The following is a 19,753-nucleotide window of genomic DNA, read 5'->3' on the forward strand; positions in this document are numbered from 1 at the left end:
ATGAGAGGACAACAGTCCGAGTCCACAATTGGCAATCAGTAACGGCAAAGCAGTTACAAGCGACTCACAGAATTGTGCGCAGTTGCGTATACAGCACACGACTTCCCTGAAGGCAAACACCTTCAGCGAGCGCGATGCCGATCACACGCGTTGAAAAAAAAGCAAGGGACAAGTCCTTGTTAGTAAGGAGTTGTTACTAACTCCTTACTAACAACTCCTATCATTTTTCACTGCTGGAGGGGTTGCCGCCCTCTACCTGAAAATCCTGGCTCCGCCTCTGAGTGTGTGACAGTGTCAAGTTTGTATTTGCAGTAAAGTCATTTAACTCTATTGAGCACGGAGGTGAGATCAAAACAGTAGTTTATTTTTGTTTTCCTCTGGAACTCTTTGTAAGAATGGAGTCAGGAAGTTATCACAGCACACGTGCAGCTGAAGTCGGAACTGTTCATCCTAGCAATCTCGGACATCTGTGCCTGGCTTCACACCTCTAAGTTGTGATTGAACATTAATTAATGCATTTATGCATAAATAATATTAATTTTTAACACCCTTTGCTATGTCAGCTGAATTTAGCTTTCATAAATATTAATTTTGAAGCCAGACTGCCGAAATTGTGCGCTCGGAGTTTTGGGTTAACGTTCATTTTGAAGAATAGAGGGCTTCCAGGCACGTTTGTGACCATTTGCCCTCTCATTGTGTGCCATAACAGCCCGTGTGATGAATTTGGGACACTTTTTCCACTATATCATGAATATATGAATAAGTATCCAGCAGAACCTCGGAGATCGAACGCACCAGAACTCGAACAAATCGGTGTTCGAACTTTATTTCCGAACATTTTTTGGCCCCGGAAACCGAACGAAATTTGGAGGTCGAATGGGCCATCGCGACTTGAAAGAACCTGTACGGCTGAGACGCGTATGGCGAGCAGCGTGCACGACGCTTGCCCAGACTAAGGTTTTACCACCTCCTCCTCCTCCTCACCACCTTCCACTCAAGCCATCAACTCTCCTTACTGCAGGCAAAGTGAAGTTCAATGTTCATTTATTTCATTTATTCAATGTATTTATTAATTGTGTTTCTTGGTTTTTTTTTGTATGATTCTATGCATGTAATTACTGTGAACTTCGTGTAAAAATGCTTTATAATGAGAGATTTATTGTGTCTGGAACCAATTAATGTCATTTACATTCATTCTTATGGGGAAAATTAATTCGGTATTTGAACAAATCGGTGTTGGAATGGCCTTCTGGAACGAATTAAGTTCGATCTCCGGGGTACCACTGTAGACATGTAAGTCATGTGTTACTGTGTATATATGCATTTCTCTGTGCATCGATACTGACGTGTAGATGGTGTGGATATTCTTTTTTTCTGTCTGCAGCTGTCGCCTCATCTGAAGAATTTGTCTGATGGAGCAAAGGCACTCGGCGCGGCTCGGTGCAAAAAGGCAACAATGCGACCGGTGTGCATACAGCACGGATCGTCCTGAACATTTTACACAGCAACAGAGAACTCACACAGGAGAGAAACCCTCCAAGTGTAGTGTGTGTGGGAAGACGTTTGCACAATCATCTGCTCTTGTTAAACACCAGACAACACACACGGGAGAGAAACCCTTCAAGTGCAGTGTGTGTGGGAAGGCATTTGCACAGTCATCTACTCTTGTTGGACACCGGAGAACACACACGGGAGAGAAACCCTTCAGGTGCAGTGTGTGTGGGAAGGCATTTGCACGTTCATCTAATCTTGTAGCACACCAGAGAACACACACGGGAGAGAAACCCTTCAATTGCAGTGTGTGTGGGAAGGCATTTTCATATTCATCTGCTCTTGTGGCACACCAGAAAACACACACGGGAGAGAAACCCTTCAAGTGCAGTGTGTGTGAGAAGGCGTTTGCACAGTCATCTACTCTTGAAAGACACCAGAGAACACACACGGGAGAGAAACCCTTCAGGTGCAGTGTGTGTGGGAAGGCGTTGGCACATTCATCTGCTCTTGTAGCACATCAGAGAACACACACGGGAGAGAAACCCTTCAGGTGCACGCCGTGCGGGATCGCGTTTGCACGGTCACCACATCTTCAAAGACACCAGAGAACACACAAGCATCAGAAGATCCACAAGGAGTGGAGTCTGAAATCAGCTTGTGAAAGTCAAAGTGCCGCAATGAGCCCATCCCTCATCAAACAAGAACTGGAAGAAAATCCCAGCTTGGACACTTTTAAAGGTATCAAGGTGAAATATGAAGAGGTGAAGGTGAAATGTGAAGAAGTGATGGTGAAGAGCGAAGAAGTGAAGGTAAAATGTGAAGATGAAGATTCAACTCAAAAATCAGACCTTCACCTCGATGGATGCAACGTGAAGCAGGAGGAGAATTCTGACTGTGAGGCAGAGCGAGGCAACTCCCAGCAGTTTGTGGAAGTGGAGGTATGGGTGGACTTCCTCCGAGACAATACAAAGCCAAATGGAAACCCGGTAGATGTGTCAGCTTGAGACGATGTCGCTCCAATAGATGCACCTTTGTCACAGGCCTTTAATGACAAGAATGTGAAGTTGAACACTCAATTCCTAGGTTCAACCTGCAGGGTAAGAATGGCCAGTCTTTGTGGACAATAGCATGTTGTACATATGTAGTGGTGTTACAGGACAAACGCACACCGGTTAGAGCTAGCACCCTTGGCTTACCCGCAGGGGGCTGTGGGCTTTAGATCCCCCGCGCCCCTCCCAACGGGTGGGGGCTGCGGGGTGTGCCGTGATCCCTCAGAACCCCGCCCCTCGGTGGGGAATTGGTATAAAAGACGGGGAGCCAGAGAGATAGGGGCAGTGTTCGCGAGCCCAAGTCCGAAGACCCAGCTGAAGACTGAAGACCGGCTAGATAGACCCTGGAACTCCTCTGACCCGCTGTCCTTCTCAGGGCCGGGCAGCGCAAGCCAGCGGTGTGACCCCAGAGCCTCAAAGTCGATGTCCTTCTAAGGGCCGGGTCTGTGTGGCTGGTGGTCGGGACCTGAGCCTTGGCTGGGCCAGGTCAGGTAGCTTCCCTTAGAGCCCTTAGCGGAGGACCTGGTGGATAGGCAGATAGCCTGGGGTATATTCCAGAATAGTACGGGTGAAGGGGCCATTACCCCTTCAAGTATTGTATACGTTGCCCTGTGCTCAGTTACAATAAATAGTGTTGCCTCCACTTCGCTGTCTCTGTCGAGTGAGAACCCACTACACATACACTGTTAATCAGACGGTGCGTATTATTTTAAATAGCTTGTTAATGCGATGTAACCTGATGCAGTATATTTCAGTGCAGTAATTAATTTTTTTTAAATGACTGTCAATAATTAAGAATGAATACTTGTCTGATTGTGTGCATACATGTAACATTTTGTCTATAAGGGTCAAACATTGAATAAGTGATGTTAGGACAGTGTGTGTTTTGGAAGTAACCTGTACAGATAACTCAGGTGAGACCCGTTGTGCTTGTGACACAGGTCAAAGGGTATTTTTGTGTTTGCAGGAAGGATCTGCCTCTGCAGCAACTCATTGTCTTTGAAACAGGGAGCACACTCGGATCATTCATCAATTACAAGGCATACCACTTAAAAGTTACACGTAGAGGAGATACATTCTCTACAACACGGATTATAATTTTGTATTACGTGTTGACGTAGATTTTGTCTAACTAGGACTAGAAATGCGCCTTGCTGATTAACGTCTGGATGTTCGAAACCATCGGTTGAAGCAAACCCAGCTGCTGTTGAGAGGCTGTGCACCAATGAGGGTCAACAGGTGGCTTGCACTGAATCAATGATGCACTCCCAGAAGGCTGTGCTAGTTATAGTTTGTGTTAAACATTCCTTTTTTTCGTGGAGAGATCGATAAATAAAATGACCTTGTCTTATTTTATTATTTTATTCTCATTCTACGTGACTTTACCGAAAGAACCAAAGAAGATGAATCCTTAAATCGAAAATGAAATGAAAGATGTCGTGTCTGCTGATCTGCTTCATAGCAAGGAGGTAATTTTAAGAGCACATTTGAAATGGATTTTGGTTCGGATTTGTATTTGGTTATAAGGCAGAGCACATCGAGTAGATGCATTCTCCACAACATCACTCATTGGAATTTTGCATGACGTCTGATATGTTGGCGAACTAGGACAAGAAATGCCCCTTGCCGATTAACGTCTGGATGTTGACAACCATCGGTTGACCGCCTGCGGCGCCCCTCACAACCATTTACGGCCTTGGGCCAGGAAAGTCACCAAAAAAATTGCCCACGAACGACGCATTCACTCAAGCTCCCGGTGCTCAGTTTTGAAGTTTTAAAATGAAACGACTTTGAATTGTATTATTTTTTTGAATTACTTATATCATTTTACATCTGGAAGGCTTAATTGAAAACGACATTTCGTGTGAATTTTCTCTCGTCGTTAAGTAGATGGCCTTGCCGGGGGTTTGGTTCGATGCGGACTTTCACCTGGTTGGGATCGCGGGATCGAGATGAGGCGACACAGAGCTGGCCGTGCCAGAAGACCGCCGTCTGCAGATCGATTCCAACGTGATCGAGCATCTGTCCCTGCGCCTCCGTCGTTCATGCAGGGGGCTAGTAGGTTTACAGCGCCCCCTGCATGAAAACGACAAAGTGCAGCGTTCGTCACAGATAGATGAAGTTGTGCACTTATATAAAGGAGTATAGCCAGTGGGTTTTCAAAGTACCTTCGTCTTACAGAAATCAATTTCGCGTGATCCCACCGCATTAAAACGATGCTCAGCTGAGCGGGGCGAGCCACGGGGGGGGGGGGGGGGAGGGGGGTCACCTTATCTTTATCACGTGCCGTAGCTCACGTGACAATGTATGGATGTTTTCGCCTGAGGACGACTGCTCGTGTTGCGATCGAAACGTGATTTTTTTTCTACCTACGTGACTTTACCGAAAGAACAAAAGAGTCTGAAAGACGTCTTGTCTGCTGATCTTGTTCATATCTGTTCACATTGATATCCCACATTGCTTACACGTACACACCACACAATGAAATAAATAGAAACAAGAACGACTTCCTGGGATGGGCAAAGATTGAGGAATCTCTTTCAATGGAGCGAGTTAAGTTTGTTCAGTTCAACATCTCTCTGTCCTAGATTTAAAGCTTTCGTGACTGCAAGGATCCATACTCTTTGGTTCTATTGGGTAAAGTCACGTAGGTAAAAAATAAAATAACAAAAAAAATCATGACGTTTCGGCCACAACACAAGCGGCCTTCACCAGGTGAAGGGACGAGACTGTCTGGAGGACAGCGCTGGAGTGAAAAAAGCCACGCTCAGATCACGACCTTTAAGCTGTGTGAGAAGAAACAAGGTGCCTTGACAAAGGAATTGGCATTTAATTTAGCATTGAAATGGCTGAGTGATTAGCTTGTGACTGGTCACAGAAATGGCTATGTTAAAGCATACACATCCGCAAAAGCACCCCTTGACAAAGGAATTAGCATAGAATTTAGCATTGAAATAGCTAAGTTAAAGTATACACATCCGCAGAGGCACCCCTTGACAAAGGAATTAGCATAGAATTTAGCATTGAAATAGCTGAGTGATTAGCTTGTAACTGGTCACAGAAATAGCTATGTTAAAGTCAGAGCATACACATTCACCGAGGCACCTAGTACAAATCAAACAGGAGAATTTAGCGAAACACAACCCTGTGTGCGAGCAAACAAGGTGTCCTGACAAATAAATTAGCATAAAAATTAGCATTTGATTGGCCGATTTTAGAAAAGAGGTGGTGTACGTGCCGGTGGACTTGCCGTTTGGCGCGGGGGGGGGGGGTGGGAGGGGGAGTTTACCTATTGATGGTGTGAAAAGGGAATTTATAAGAGCTGCGAAAGTTTGGGGTACCACTACTTGAAAAATATACTGTACCATTGAAATTAGTTTAATGTTTAGTTCGATTTAGAACATCTTTCCAATGGTTGCTTAATTTGAAACCATCTTCTCAGTTGAAATTGTGTCTGTGTTTGTAGATCTGAATTGCCTCGTGAACAAATCTCTGATAAAAACCCGTGGGTTTGCAAAGAACCTTGGTATCGGAGAAAATTATATCGTGATCACCCACAGCGTTGTAACAGTGATCAGCCATGGCAGAAGAATTCGTTTTGCTGTGTTTCAAATCTGATTTGTGCTCACGAATTCGGTCAGAGACATGTCGCTTTGTCTCCCCGATATAGCAATCACCGCAGGTACAAGTCAATTTGTTAACCCCGGGGTACTGTAAGTCAGGAATGACATCCTTCACGGATGGGTTCAGATCACGAATTTTGTGTACTGTATTGAACCGGACCTGGATCTTGTGTTTGTTTAGAATTTTGGAAATCTTTTTAGTAACGCCTGCTATATATGGTAGTGTGATGGTTTTGACCGGAGTATCAAGTGGTTGTTTCTGTATGGAGGGAGAAACAGCTTGGCGGATGGTACGGTCAGAGTAACCATTCCTTTTGAGGGCCAGGTGTACGTGTTTTAATTCACTGGTCAGGTGGTGTTGGTCCGAAATTCAATGAGCCCTATGGTATAAAGTTTTGATGAGAGAATTCTTTTGGGCTGGGTGGTGGTGGGAATCAGGTTTCAAGTAGGTATCTGTGTGGGTGGGTTTCCTGTAGACAGAATGCCCCAATGAGCCATCAGGTCTCCTCTCAAACAGAACATCTAAGAATGATAGCTTGCCATCTTTCTCCACTTCCATGGTGAATTTGATGGCGGGATGTCTGGAATTGATGTGGTGTAGGAAAAGGTTCAGAGCTGAGAGGCCATGTGGCCAAATGACGAAAGTGTCATCCACATATCTCTTCCACAGGGAAGGTCTGAGGGTGGAAGTCTGGATGGCATCTGATTCAAATTTCTCCATGAAAATATTGGCTATCACTGGTGACAAGGGGGATCCCATGGGGGTACCCTCATTTTGTTTGTAGAAGGAGCCATTCCAAGTAAAGTAGGTATTGTTGAGGCAGTGCCTAACCAGTGCAGGTGTGTTGGGATCTAGTCCATGTTGGACCAAATTTTCAATTATATTAATGGCATCAGGTACTGGGGCCTTGGTGAACAAAGAGACCACATCGAAGCTGACAAGGATATCGTCAGGGGACAGTACAACGTCTTTGACCATAGAGACCAATTGGGCTGAGTTAAGTACTGCTGAGGCGGTCTTGCCAGTGAAAGGCAGCAAGGTATCTGACAGAAAACGGGCTAGTCTATAGGTAGGGGAGTTAATCGTGGATACGATGGGTCGAAGTGGGGTGCCTTCTTTATGAATCTTGGGAAGACCATAGAATCTAGGGAGTCTTGCAGCAGAAGGTTATAGGGAGGGACGTTTAGTGGGGTCGATTAGGGAGGTCGAACTTGTGATGATCTTGTTGGTTTTTATCGCTAGGCTATTAGTAGGGTCATTTTTTATTTTTGAGTAACTTCCATCGTTGAGCAGATTCTGGATTTTGTTGTTGTATGAATCTTTATCCATAATAACAGTAGCGTTGCCTTTATCGGCTGAGAGGATGACTATATCACTTCTGTTTTTTAAATTCGCGAGTTCAGAGTGTTCATTTTTGCTGATGTTACTAATAGGTTTCTTAGCATTCTTAAGAATAGTGGCTATTTCAGCTCTCGCAACGTCTGCTTGGATGTGTCCTATGCCTTTGAGGGCTACATCGACCTGAGAGATGATATCATCTACTGGTATGTGTTTTGGGGTGACAGCTAAATTTAGTCCCCTAGCCAGTACTGTTTTCAGATTGTCCGAAATCGGGGTGCTACTCTGATTAATGACGATTTTGTTAACATCTAGTTTTGTTATATGTGGAACTGGGTTCTTCTTTGATAGGTGGTTGAATTTAGAAATCAGGTTAGCTTTACATTTGACTGACAGTGACTCAGCAGAAGAAGCAGTCATGTTGTCTACGTGATTCCAATCAGAAGGTGACATTTTTTGTGTTAACATTAAATGAGCTTGTAGGAGAGTCCTGTCTAAAGTATCGAGTTCAAATCGGAGTAGCCTTATCCTCTCTGAGATTATAGATAGGCTGGCCTTAAGCAGAATCTGTTTAGAATTCGGAGAAGATACAGCAGCAGAAGTGAGTGTGAAAGCGATGGGTATTACCTTGTGATCGCGGCATCTTTTGAGGAAGGTCAGCGTCTCGATGAGCTGTGACTTCTTGTCCCGTTGTCTGTTAAAAGCTCTAACAGATAGGTGAAAGCCCTCCCCATAGAGGTTATCAATTCTAGATTTAAAGCTTTCGTGACTGCAAGGATCAATACTCTTTGGTTCTATTGGGTAAAGTCACGTAGGTAAAAAATAAAATAACAAAAAAAATCATGACGTTTCGGCCACAACACAAGCGGCCTTCACCAGGTGAAGGGACGAGACTGTCTGGAGGACAGCGCTGGAGTGAAAAAAGCCACGCTCAGATCACGACCTTTAAGCTGTGTGAGAAGAAACAAGGTGCCTTGACAAAGGAATTGGCATTTAATTTAGCATTGAAATGGCTGAGTGATTAGCTTGTGACTGGTCACAGAAATGGCTATGTTAAAGCATACACATCCACAAAAGCACCCCTTGACAAAGGAATTAGCATAGAATTTAGCATTGAAATAGCTAAGTTAAAGTATACACATCCGCAGAGGCACCCCTTGACAAAGGAATTAGCATAGAATTTAGCATTGAAATAGCTGAGTGATTAGCTTGTAACTGGTCACAGAAATAGCTATGTTAAAGTCAGAGCATACACATTCACCGAGGCACCTAGTACAAATCAAACAGGAGAATTTAGCGAAACACAACCCTGTGTGCGAGCAAACAAGGTGTCCTGACAAATAAATTAGCATAAAAATTAGCATTTGATTGGCCGATTTTAGAAAAGAGGTGGTGTACGTGCCGGTGGACTTGCCGTTTGGCGCGGGGGGGGGGGGGTGGGAGGGGGAGTTTACCTATTGATGGTGTGAAAAGGGAATTTATAAGAGCTGCGAAAGTTTGGGGTACCACTACTTGAAAAATATACTGTACCATTGAAATTAGTTTAATGTTTAGTTCGATTTAGAACATCTTTCCAATGGTTGCTTAATTTGAAACCATCTTCTCGGTTGAAATTGTGTCTGTGTTTGTAGATCTGAATTGCCTCGTGAACAAATCTCTGATAAAAACCCGTGGGTTTGCAAAGAACCTTGGTATCGGAGAAAATTATATCGTGATCACCCACAGCGTTGTAACAGTGATCAGCCACGGCAGAAGAATTCGTTTTGCCGTGTTTCAAATCTGATTTGTGCTCGCGAATTCGGTCAGAGACATGTCGCTTTGTCTCCCCGATATAGCAATCACCGCAGGTACAACTCAATTTGTAAACCCCGGGGTACTGTAAGTCAGGAATGACATCCTTCATGGATGGGATCAGATCACGAATTTTGTGTACTGTATTGAACCGGACCTGGATCTTGTGTTTGTTTAGAATTTTGGAAATCTTTTTAGTAACGCCTGCTATATATGGTAGTGTGATGGTTTTGACCGGAGTATCAAGTGGTTGTTTCTGTATGGAGGGAGAAACAGCTTGGCGGATGGTACGGTCAGAGTAACCATTCCTTTTGAGGGCCAGGTGTACATGTTTTAATTCACTGATCAGGTGGTGTTGGTCCGAAATTCAATGAGCCCTATGGTATAAAGTTTTGATGAGAGAATTCTTTTGGGCTGGGTGGTGGTGGGAATCAGGTTTCAAGTAGGTATCTGTGTGGGTGGGTTTCCTGTAGACAGAATGCCCCAATGAGCCATCAGGTCTCCTCTCAAACAGAACATCTAAGAATGGTAGCTTGCCATCTTTCTCCACTTCCATGGTGAATTTGATGGCGGGATGTCTGGAATTGATGTGGTGTAGGAAAAGGTTCAGAGCTGAGAGGCCATGTGGCCAAATGACGAAAGTGTCATCCACATATCTCTTCCACAGGGAAGGTCTGAGGGTGGAAGTCTGGATGGCATCTGATTCAAATTTCTCCATGAAAATATTGGCTATCACTGGTGACAAGGGGGATCCCATGGGGGTACCCTCATTTTGTTTGTAGAAGGAGCCATTCCAAGTAAAGTAGGTATTATTCTTAGTTTTTTCGGTAAAGTCACGTTGAAGGGAAACAACAAAATAATAAAATATATATAAACAATATGTTTTATAAAACAATATGTTTTATATATATTTTATATATGTTTATATATGTTTTATATATTTTATTATTTTGTTGTTTCCCTTCAACGTGACTTTACCGAAAAAACTAAGAATATGAATTACTGCAGTCACGAAAGCTTTAAATCAAAATTTAAAGTAGGTATTGTTGAGGCAGTGCCTAACCAGTGCAGGTGTGTTGGGATCTAGTCCATGTTGGACCAAATTTTAAATTATATTAATGGTATCAGATACTGGGGCCTTGGTGAACAAAGAGACCACATCGAAGCTGACAAGGATATCGTCAGGGGACAGTACAACGTCTTTGACCATAGAGACCAATTGGGCTGAGTTAAGTACTGCTAAGGCGGTCTTGCCAGTGAAAGGCAGCAAGGTATCTGACAGAAAACGGGCTAGTCTATAGGTAGGGGAGTTGATCGTGGATACGATGGGTCGAAGTGGGGTGCCTTCTTTATGAATCTTGGGAAGACCATAGAATCGAGGGGGTCTTGCAGCAGAAGGTTTTAGGGAGGGACGTTTAGTTGGGTCGATTAGGGAGGTCGAACTTGTGATGATCTTGTTGTTTTTTATCGATTGGCCATTAGTAGGGTCATTTTTTTATTTTTGAGTAACTTCCATCGTTGAGCAGATTCTGGATTTTGTTGTTGTATGAATCTTTATCCATAATAACAGTAGCGTTGCCTTTATCGGCTGAGAGGATGACTATATCACTTCTGTTTTTTAAATTCGCGAGTTCAGAGCGTTCATTTTTGCTGATGTTACTAATGGGTTTCTTAGCATTCTTAAGAATAGTGGCTATTTCAGCTCTCGCAACGTCTGCTTGGATGTGTCCTACGCCTTTGAGGGCTACATCGACCTGAGAGATGATATCATCTACTGGTATGTGTTTTGGGGTGACAGCTAAATTTAGTCCCCTAGCCAGTACTGTTTTCAGATTGTCCGAAATCGGGGTGCTACTCTGATTAATGACGATTTTGTTAACATCTAGTTTTGTTATATGTGGAACTGGGTTCTTCTTTGATAGGTGGTTGAATTTAGAAATCAGGTTAGCTTTACATTTGACTGACAGTGACTCAGCAGAAGAAGCAGTCATGTTGTCTACGTGATTCCAATCAGGTGACATTTTTTGTGTTAACATTAAATGAGCTTGTAGGAGAGTCCTGTCTAAAGTATCGAGTTCAAATCGGAGTAGCCTTATCCTCTCTGAGATTATAGATAGGCTGGCCTTAAGCAGAATCTGTTTAGAATTCGGAGAAGATACAGCAGCAGAAGTGAGTGTGAAAGCGATGGGTATTACCTTGTGATCGCGGCATCTTTTGAGGAAGGTCAGCGTCTCGATGAGCTGTGACTTCTTGTCCCGTTGTCTGTTAAAAGCTCTAACAGATAGGTGAAAGCCCTCCCCATAGAGGTTATCAATTCTAGATTTAAAGCTTTCGTGACTGCAAGGATCAATACTCTTTGGTTCTATTGGGTAAAGTCACGTAGGTAAAAAATAAAATAACAAAAAAAATCACGACGTTTCGGCCACAACACAAGCGGCCTTCACCAGGTGAAGGGACGAGACTGTCTGGAGGACAGCGCTGGAGTGAAAAAAGCCACGCTCAGATCACGACCTTTAAGCTGTGTGAGAAGAAACAAGGCGCCTTGACAAAGGAATTGGCATATAATTTAGCATTGAAATGGCTGAGTGATTAGCTTGTGACTGGTCACAGAAATGGCTATGTTAAAGCATACACATCCGCAAAAGCACTCCTTGACAAAGGAATTAGCATAGAATTTAGCATTGAAATAGCTAAGTTAAAGTATACACATCCGCAGAGGCACCCCTTGACAAAGGAATTAGCATAGAATTTAGCATTGAAATAGCTGAGTGATTAGCTTGTAACTGGTCACAGAAATAGCTATGTTAAAGTCAGAGCATACACATTCACCGAGGCACCTAGTACAAATCAAACAGGAGAATTTAGCGAAACACAACCCTGTGTGCGAGCAAACAAGGTGTCCTGACAAATAAATTAGCATAAAAATTAGCATTTGATTGGCCGATTTTAGAAAAGAGGTGGTGTACGTGCCGGTGGACTTGCCGTTTGGCGCGGGGGGGGGGGGGGGTGGGAGGGGGAGTTTACCTATTGATGGTGTGAAAAGGGAATTTATAAGAGCTGCGAAAGTTTGGGGTACCACTACTTGAAAAATATACTGTACCATTGAAATTAGTTTAATGTTTAGTTCGATTTAGAACATCTTTCCAATGGTTGCTTAATTTGAAACCATCTTCTCGGTTGAAATTGTGTCTGTGTTTGTAGATCTGAATTGCCTCGTGAACAAATCTCTGATAAAAACCCGTGGGTTTGCAAAGAACCTTGGTATCGGAGAAAATTATATCGTGATCACCCACAGCGTTGTAACAGTGATCAGCCACGGCAGAAGAATTCGTTTTGCCGTGTTTCAAATCTGATTTGTGCTCGCGAATTCGGTCAGAGACATGTCGCTTTGTCTCCCCGATATAGCAATCACCGCAGGTACAACTCAATTTGTAAACCCCGGGGTACTGTAAGTCAGGAATGACATCCTTCATGGATGGGATCAGATCACGAATTTTGTGTACTGTATTGAACCGGACCTGGATCTTGTGTTTGTTTAGAATTTTGGAAATCTTTTTAGTAACGCCTGCTATATATGGTAGTGTGATGGTTTTGACCGGAGTATCAAGTGGTTGTTTCTGTATGGAGGGAGAAACAGCTTGGCGGATGGTACGGTCAGAGTAACCATTCCTTTTGAGGGCCAGGTGTACATGTTTTAATTCACTGATCAGGTGGTGTTGGTCCGAAATTCAATGAGCCCTATGGTATAAAGTTTTGATGAGAGAATTCTTTTGGGCTGGGTGGTGGTGGGAATCAGGTTTCAAGTAGGTATCTGTGTGGGTGGGTTTCCTGTAGACAGAATGCCCCAATGAGCCATCAGGTCTCCTCTCAAACAGAACATCTAAGAATGGTAGCTTGCCATCTTTCTCCACTTCCATGGTGAATTTGATGGCGGGATGTCTGGAATTGATGTGGTGTAGGAAAAGGTTCAGAGCTGAGAGGCCATGTGGCCAAATGACGAAAGTGTCATCCACATATCTCTTCCACAGGGAAGGTCTGAGGGTGGAAGTCTGGATGGCATCTGATTCAAATTTCTCCATGAAAATATTGGCTATCACTGGTGACAAGGGGGATCCCATGGGGGTACCCTCATTTTGTTTGTAGAAGGAGCCATTCCAAGTAAAGTAGGTATTATTCTTAGTTTTTTCGGTAAAGTCACGTTGAAGGGAAACAACAAAATAATAAAATATATATAAACAATATGTTTTATAAAACAATATGTTTTATATATATTTTATATATGTTTATATATGTTTTATATATTTTATTATTTTGTTGTTTCCCTTCAACGTGACTTTACCGAAAAAACTAAGAATATGAATTACTGCAGTCACGAAAGCTTTAAATCAAAATTTAAAGTAGGTATTGTTGAGGCAGTGCCTAACCAGTGCAGGTGTGTTGGGATCTAGTCCATGTTGGACCAAATTTTAAATTATATTAATGGTATCAGATACTGGGGCCTTGGTGAACAAAGAGACCACATCGAAGCTGACAAGGATATCGTCAGGGGACAGTACAACGTCTTTGACCATAGAGACCAATTGGGCTGAGTTAAGTACTGCTAAGGCGGTCTTGCCAGTGAAAGGCAGCAAGGTATCTGACAGAAAACGGGCTAGTCTATAGGTAGGGGAGTTGATCGTGGATACGATGGGTCGAAGTGGGGTGCCTTCTTTATGAATCTTGGGAAGACCATAGAATCGAGGGGGTCTTGCAGCAGAAGGTTTTAGGGAGGGACGTTTAGTTGGGTCGATTAGGGAGGTCGAACTTGTGATGATCTTGTTGTTTTTTATCGATTGGCCATTAGTAGGGTCATTTTTTTATTTTTGAGTAACTTCCATCGTTGAGCAGATTCTGGATTTTGTTGTTGTATGAATCTTTATCCATAATAACAGTAGCGTTGCCTTTATCGGCTGAGAGGATGACTATATCACTTCTGTTTTTTAAATTCGCGAGTTCAGAGCGTTCATTTTTGCTGATGTTACTAATGGGTTTCTTAGCATTCTTAAGAATAGTGGCTATTTCAGCTCTCGCAACGTCTGCTTGGATGTGTCCTACGCCTTTGAGGGCTACATCGACCTGAGAGATGATATCATCTACTGGTATGTGTTTTGGGGTGACAGCTAAATTTAGTCCCCTAGCCAGTACTGTTTTCAGATTGTCCGAAATCGGGGTGCTACTCTGATTAATGACGATTTTGTTAACATCTAGTTTTGTTATATGTGGAACTGGGTTCTTCTTTGATAGGTGGTTGAATTTAGAAATCAGGTTAGCTTTACATTTGACTGACAGTGACTCAGCAGAAGAAGCAGTCATGTTGTCTACGTGATTCCAATCAGGTGACATTTTTTGTGTTAACATTAAATGAGCTTGTAGGAGAGTCCTGTCTAAAGTATCGAGTTCAAATCGGAGTAGCCTTATCCTCTCTGAGATTATAGATAGGCTGGCCTTAAGCAGAATCTGTTTAGAATTCGGAGAAGATACAGCAGCAGAAGTGAGTGTGAAAGCGATGGGTATTACCTTGTGATCGCGGCATCTTTTGAGGAAGGTCAGCGTCTCGATGAGCTGTGACTTCTTGTCCCGTTGTCTGTTAAAAGCTCTAACAGATAGGTGAAAGCCCTCCCCATAGAGGTTATCAATTCTAGATTTAAAGCTTTCGTGACTGCAAGGATCAATACTCTTTGGTTCTATTGGGTAAAGTCACGTAGGTAAAAAATAAAATAACAAAAAAAATCACGACGTTTCGGCCACAACACAAGCGGCCTTCACCAGGTGAAGGGACGAGACTGTCTGGAGGACAGCGCTGGAGTGAAAAAAGCCACGCTCAGATCACGACCTTTAAGCTGTGTGAGAAGAAACAAGGCGCCTTGACAAAGGAATTGGCATATAATTTAGCATTGAAATGGCTGAGTGATTAGCTTGTGACTGGTCACAGAAATGGCTATGTTAAAGCATACACATCCGCAAAAGCACTCCTTGACAAAGGAATTAGCATAGAATTTAGCATTGAAATAGCTAAGTTAAAGTATACACATCCGCAGAGGCACCCCTTGACAAAGGAATTAGCATAGAATTTAGCATTGAAATAGCTGAGTGATTAGCTTGTAACTGGTCACAGAAATAGCTATGTTAAAGTCAGAGCATACACATTCACCGAGGCACCTAGTACAAATCAAACAGGAGAATTTAGCGAAACACAACCCTGTGTGCGAGCAAACAAGGTGTCCTGACAAATAAATTAGCATAAAAATTAGCATTTGATTGGCCGATTTTAGAAAAGAGGTGGTGTACGTGCCGGTGGACTTGCCGTTTGGCGCGGGGGGGGGGGGGGGGAGGGGGAGTTTACCTATTGATAGTGTGAAAAGGGAATTTATAAGAGCTGCGAAAGTTTGGGGTACCACTACTTGAAAAATATACTGTACCATTGAAATTAGTTTAATGTTTAGTTCGATTTAGAACATCTTTCCAATGGTTGCTTAATTTGAAACCATCTTCTCGGTTGAAATTGTGTCTGTGTTTGTAGATCTGAATTGCCTCGTGAACAAATCTCTGATAAAAACCCGTGGGTTTGCAAAGAACCTTGGTATCGGAGAAAATTATATCGTGATCACCCACAGCGTTGTAACAGTGATCAGCCACGGCAGAAGAATTCGTTTTGCCGTGTTTCAAATCTGATTTGTGCTCGCGAATTCGGTCAGAGACATGTCGCTTTGTCTCCCCGATATAGCAATCACCGCAGGTACAACTCAATTTGTAAACCCCGGGGTACTGTAAGTCAGGAATGACATCCTTCACGGATGGGATCAGATCACGAATTTTGTGTACTGTATTGAACCGGACCTGGATCTTGTGTTTGTTTAGAATTTTGGAAATCTTTTTAGTAACGCCTGCTATATATGGTAGTGTGATGGTTTTGACCGGAGTATCAAGTGGTTGTTTCTGTATGGAGGGAGAAACAGCTTGGCGGATGGTACGGTCAGAGTAACCATTCCTTTTGAGGGCCAGGTGTACATGTTTTAATTCACTGATCAGGTGGTGTTGGTCCGAAATTCAATGAGCCCTATGGTATAAAGTTTTGATGAGAGAATTCTTTTGGGCTGGGTGGTGGTGGGAATCAGGTTTCAAGTAGGTATCTGTGTGGGTGGGTTTCCTGTAGACAGAATGCCCCAATGAGCCATCAGGTCTCCTCTCAAACAGAACATCTAAGAATGGTAGCTTGCCATCTTTCTCCACTTCCATGGTGAATTTGATGGCGGGATGTCTGGAATTGATGTGGTGTAGGAAAAGGTTCAGAGCTGAGAGGCCATGTGGCCAAATGACGAAAGTGTCATCCACATATCTCTTCCACAGGGAAGGTCTGAGGGTGGAAGTCTGGATGGCATCTGATTCAAATTTCTCCATGAAAATATTGGCTATCACTGGTGACAAGGGGGATCCCATGGGGGTACCCTCATTTTGTTTGTAGAAGGAGCCATTCCAAGTAAAGTAGGTATTATTCTTAGTTTTTTCGGTAAAGTCACGTTGAAGGGAAACAACAAAATAATAAAATATATATAAACAATATGTTTTATAAAACAATATGTTTTATATATATTTTATATATGTTTATATATGTTTTATATATTTTATTATTTTGTTGTTTCCCTTCAACGTGACTTTACCGAAAAAACTAAGAATATGAATTACTGCAGTCACGAAAGCTTTAAATCAAAATTTAAAGTAGGTATTGTTGAGGCAGTGCCTAACCAGTGCAGGTGTGTTGGGATCTAGTCCATGTTGGACCAAATTTTAAATTATATTAATGGTATCAGATACTGGGGCCTTGGTGAACAAAGAGACCACATCGAAGCTGACAAGGATATCGTCAGGGGACAGTACAACGTCTTTGACCATAGAGACCAATTGGGCTGAGTTAAGTACTGCTAAGGCGGTCTTGCCAGTGAAAGGCAGCAAGGTATCTGACAGAAAACGGGCTAGTCTATAGGTAGGGGAGTTGATCGTGGATACGATGGGTCGAAGTGGGGTGCCTTCTTTATGAATCTTGGGAAGACCATAGAATCGAGGGGGTCTTGCAGCAGAAGGTTTTAGGGAGGGACGTTTAGTTGGGTCGATTAGGGAGGTCGAACTTGTGATGATCTTGTTGTTTTTTATCGATTGGCCATTAGTAGGGTCATTTTTTTATTTTTGAGTAACTTCCATCGTTGAGCAGATTCTGGATTTTGTTGTTGTATGAATCTTTATCCATAATAACAGTAGCGTTGCCTTTATCGGCTGAGAGGATGACTATATCACTTCTGTTTTTTAAATTCGCGAGTTCAGAGCGTTCATTTTTGCTGATGTTACTAATGGGTTTCTTAGCATTCTTAAGAATAGTGGCTATTTCAGCTCTCGCAACGTCTGCTTGGATGTGTCCTACGCCTTTGAGGGCTACATCGACCTGAGAGATGATATCATCTACTGGTATGTGTTTTGGGGTGACAGCTAAATTTAGTCCCCTAGCCAGTACTGTTTTCAGATTGTCCGAAATCGGGGTGCTACTCTGATTAATGACGATTTTGTTAACATCTAGTTTTGTTATATGTGGAACTGGGTTCTTCTTTGATAGGTGGTTGAATTTAGAAATCAGGTTAGCTTTACATTTGACTGACAGTGACTCAGCAGAAGAAGCAGTCATGTTGTCTACGTGATTCCAATCAGGTGACATTTTTTGTGTTAACATTAAATGAGCTTGTAGGAGAGTCCTGTCTAAAGTATCGAGTTCAAATCGGAGTAGCCTTATCCTCTCTGAGATTATAGATAGGCTGGCCTTAAGCAGAATCTGTTTAGAATTCGGAGAAGATACAGCAGCAGAAGTGAGTGTGAAAGCGATGGGTATTACCTTGTGATCGCGGCATCTTTTGAGGAAGGTCAGCGTCTCGATGAGCTGTGACTTCTTGTCCCGTTGTCTGTTAAAAGCTCTAACAGATAGGTGAAAGCCCTCCCCATAGAGGTTATCAATTCTAGATTTAAAGCTTTCGTGACTGCAAGGATCAATACTCTTTGGTTCTATTGGGTAAAGTCACGTAGGTAAAAAATAAAATAACAAAAAAAATCACGACGTTTCGGCCACAACACAAGCGGCCTTCACCAGGTGAAGGGACGAGACTGTCTGGAGGACAGCGCTGGAGTGAAAAAAGCCACGCTCAGATCACGACCTTTAAGCTGTGTGAGAAGAAACAAGGCGCCTTGACAAAGGAATTGGCATATAATTTAGCATTGAAATGGCTGAGTGATTAGCTTGTGACTGGTCACAGAAATGGCTATGTTAAAGCATACACATCCGCAAAAGCACTCCTTGACAAAGGAATTAGCATAGAATTTAGCATTGAAATAGCTAAGTTAAAGTATACACATCCGCAGAGGCACCCCTTGACAAAGGAATTAGCATAGAATTTAGCATTGAAATAGCTGAGTGATTAGCTTGTAACTGGTCACAGAAATAGCTATGTTAAAGTCAGAGCATACACATTCACCGAGGCACCTAGTACAAATCAAACAGGAGAATTTAGCGAAACACAACCCTGTGTGCGAGCAAACAAGGTGTCCTGACAAATAAATTAGCATAAAAATTAGCATTTGATTGGCCGATTTTAGAAAAGAGGTGGTGTACGTGCCGGTGGACTTGCCGTTTGGCGCGGGGGGGGGGGGGGGGGGAGGGGGAGTTTACCTATTGATAGTGTGAAAAGGGAATTTATAAGAGCTGCGAAAGTTTGGGGTACCACTACTTGAAAAATATACTGTACCATTGAAATTAGTTTAATGTTTAGTTCGATTTAGAACATCTTTCCAATGGTTGCTTAATTTGAAACCATCTTCTCGGTTGAAATTGTGTCTGTGTTTGTAGATCTGAATTGCCTCGTGAACAAATCTCTGATAAAAACCCGTGGGTTTGCAAAGAACCTTGGTATCGGAGAAAATTATATCGTGATCACCCACAGCGTTGTAACAGTGATCAGCCACGGCAGAAGAATTCGTTTTGCCGTGTTTCAAATCTGATTTGTGCTCGCGAATTCGGTCAGAGACATGTCGCTTTGTCTCCCCGATATAGCAATCACCGCAGGTACAACTCAATTTGTAAACCCCGGGGTACTGTAAGTCAGGAATGACATCCTTCACGGATGGGATCAGATCACGAATTTTGTGTACTGTATTGAACCGGACCTGGATCTTGTGTTTGTTTAGAATTTTGGAAATCTTTTTAGTAACGCCTGCTATATATGGTAGTGTGATGGTTTTGACCGGAGTATCAAGTGGTTGTTTCTGTATGGAGGGAGAAACAGCTTGGCGGATGGTACGGTCAGAGTAACCATTCCTTTTGAGGGCCAGGTGTACATGTTTTAATTCACTGATCAGGTGGTGTTGGTCCGAAATTCAATGAGCCC

General features: G+C 42.9%; 2 protein-coding genes across 4 annotated transcripts in view; one reads left to right on the forward strand and one right to left on the reverse strand.

Annotated features, from left to right (window-relative positions):
- Positions 1–3,186, forward strand: part of LOC116936938 (uncharacterized) — a 179,354-nt gene extending 176,168 nt beyond the window's left edge. Inside the window, exon 4 of the mRNA XM_076057899.1 lies at positions 1,385–3,186. The gene's annotated coding sequence lies outside the window, so the exon portion shown is untranslated. The remainder of the gene's footprint in view (positions 1–1,384) is intronic.
- The window catches only part of LOC142907920 (uncharacterized), a 145,547-nt gene that overhangs the window by 51,859 nt on the left and 73,935 nt on the right, over positions 1–19,753 (reverse strand). The window lies entirely within an intron of this gene.

This window comes from Petromyzon marinus, chromosome 85 (assembly GCF_048934315.1).
Source record: "Petromyzon marinus isolate PM22_M1 ecotype Great Lakes invasive population chromosome 85, UKy_Petmar_22M1.pri1.0, whole genome shotgun sequence".
Classification (NCBI taxonomy): domain Eukaryota; kingdom Metazoa; phylum Chordata; class Hyperoartia; order Petromyzontiformes; family Petromyzontidae; genus Petromyzon; species Petromyzon marinus.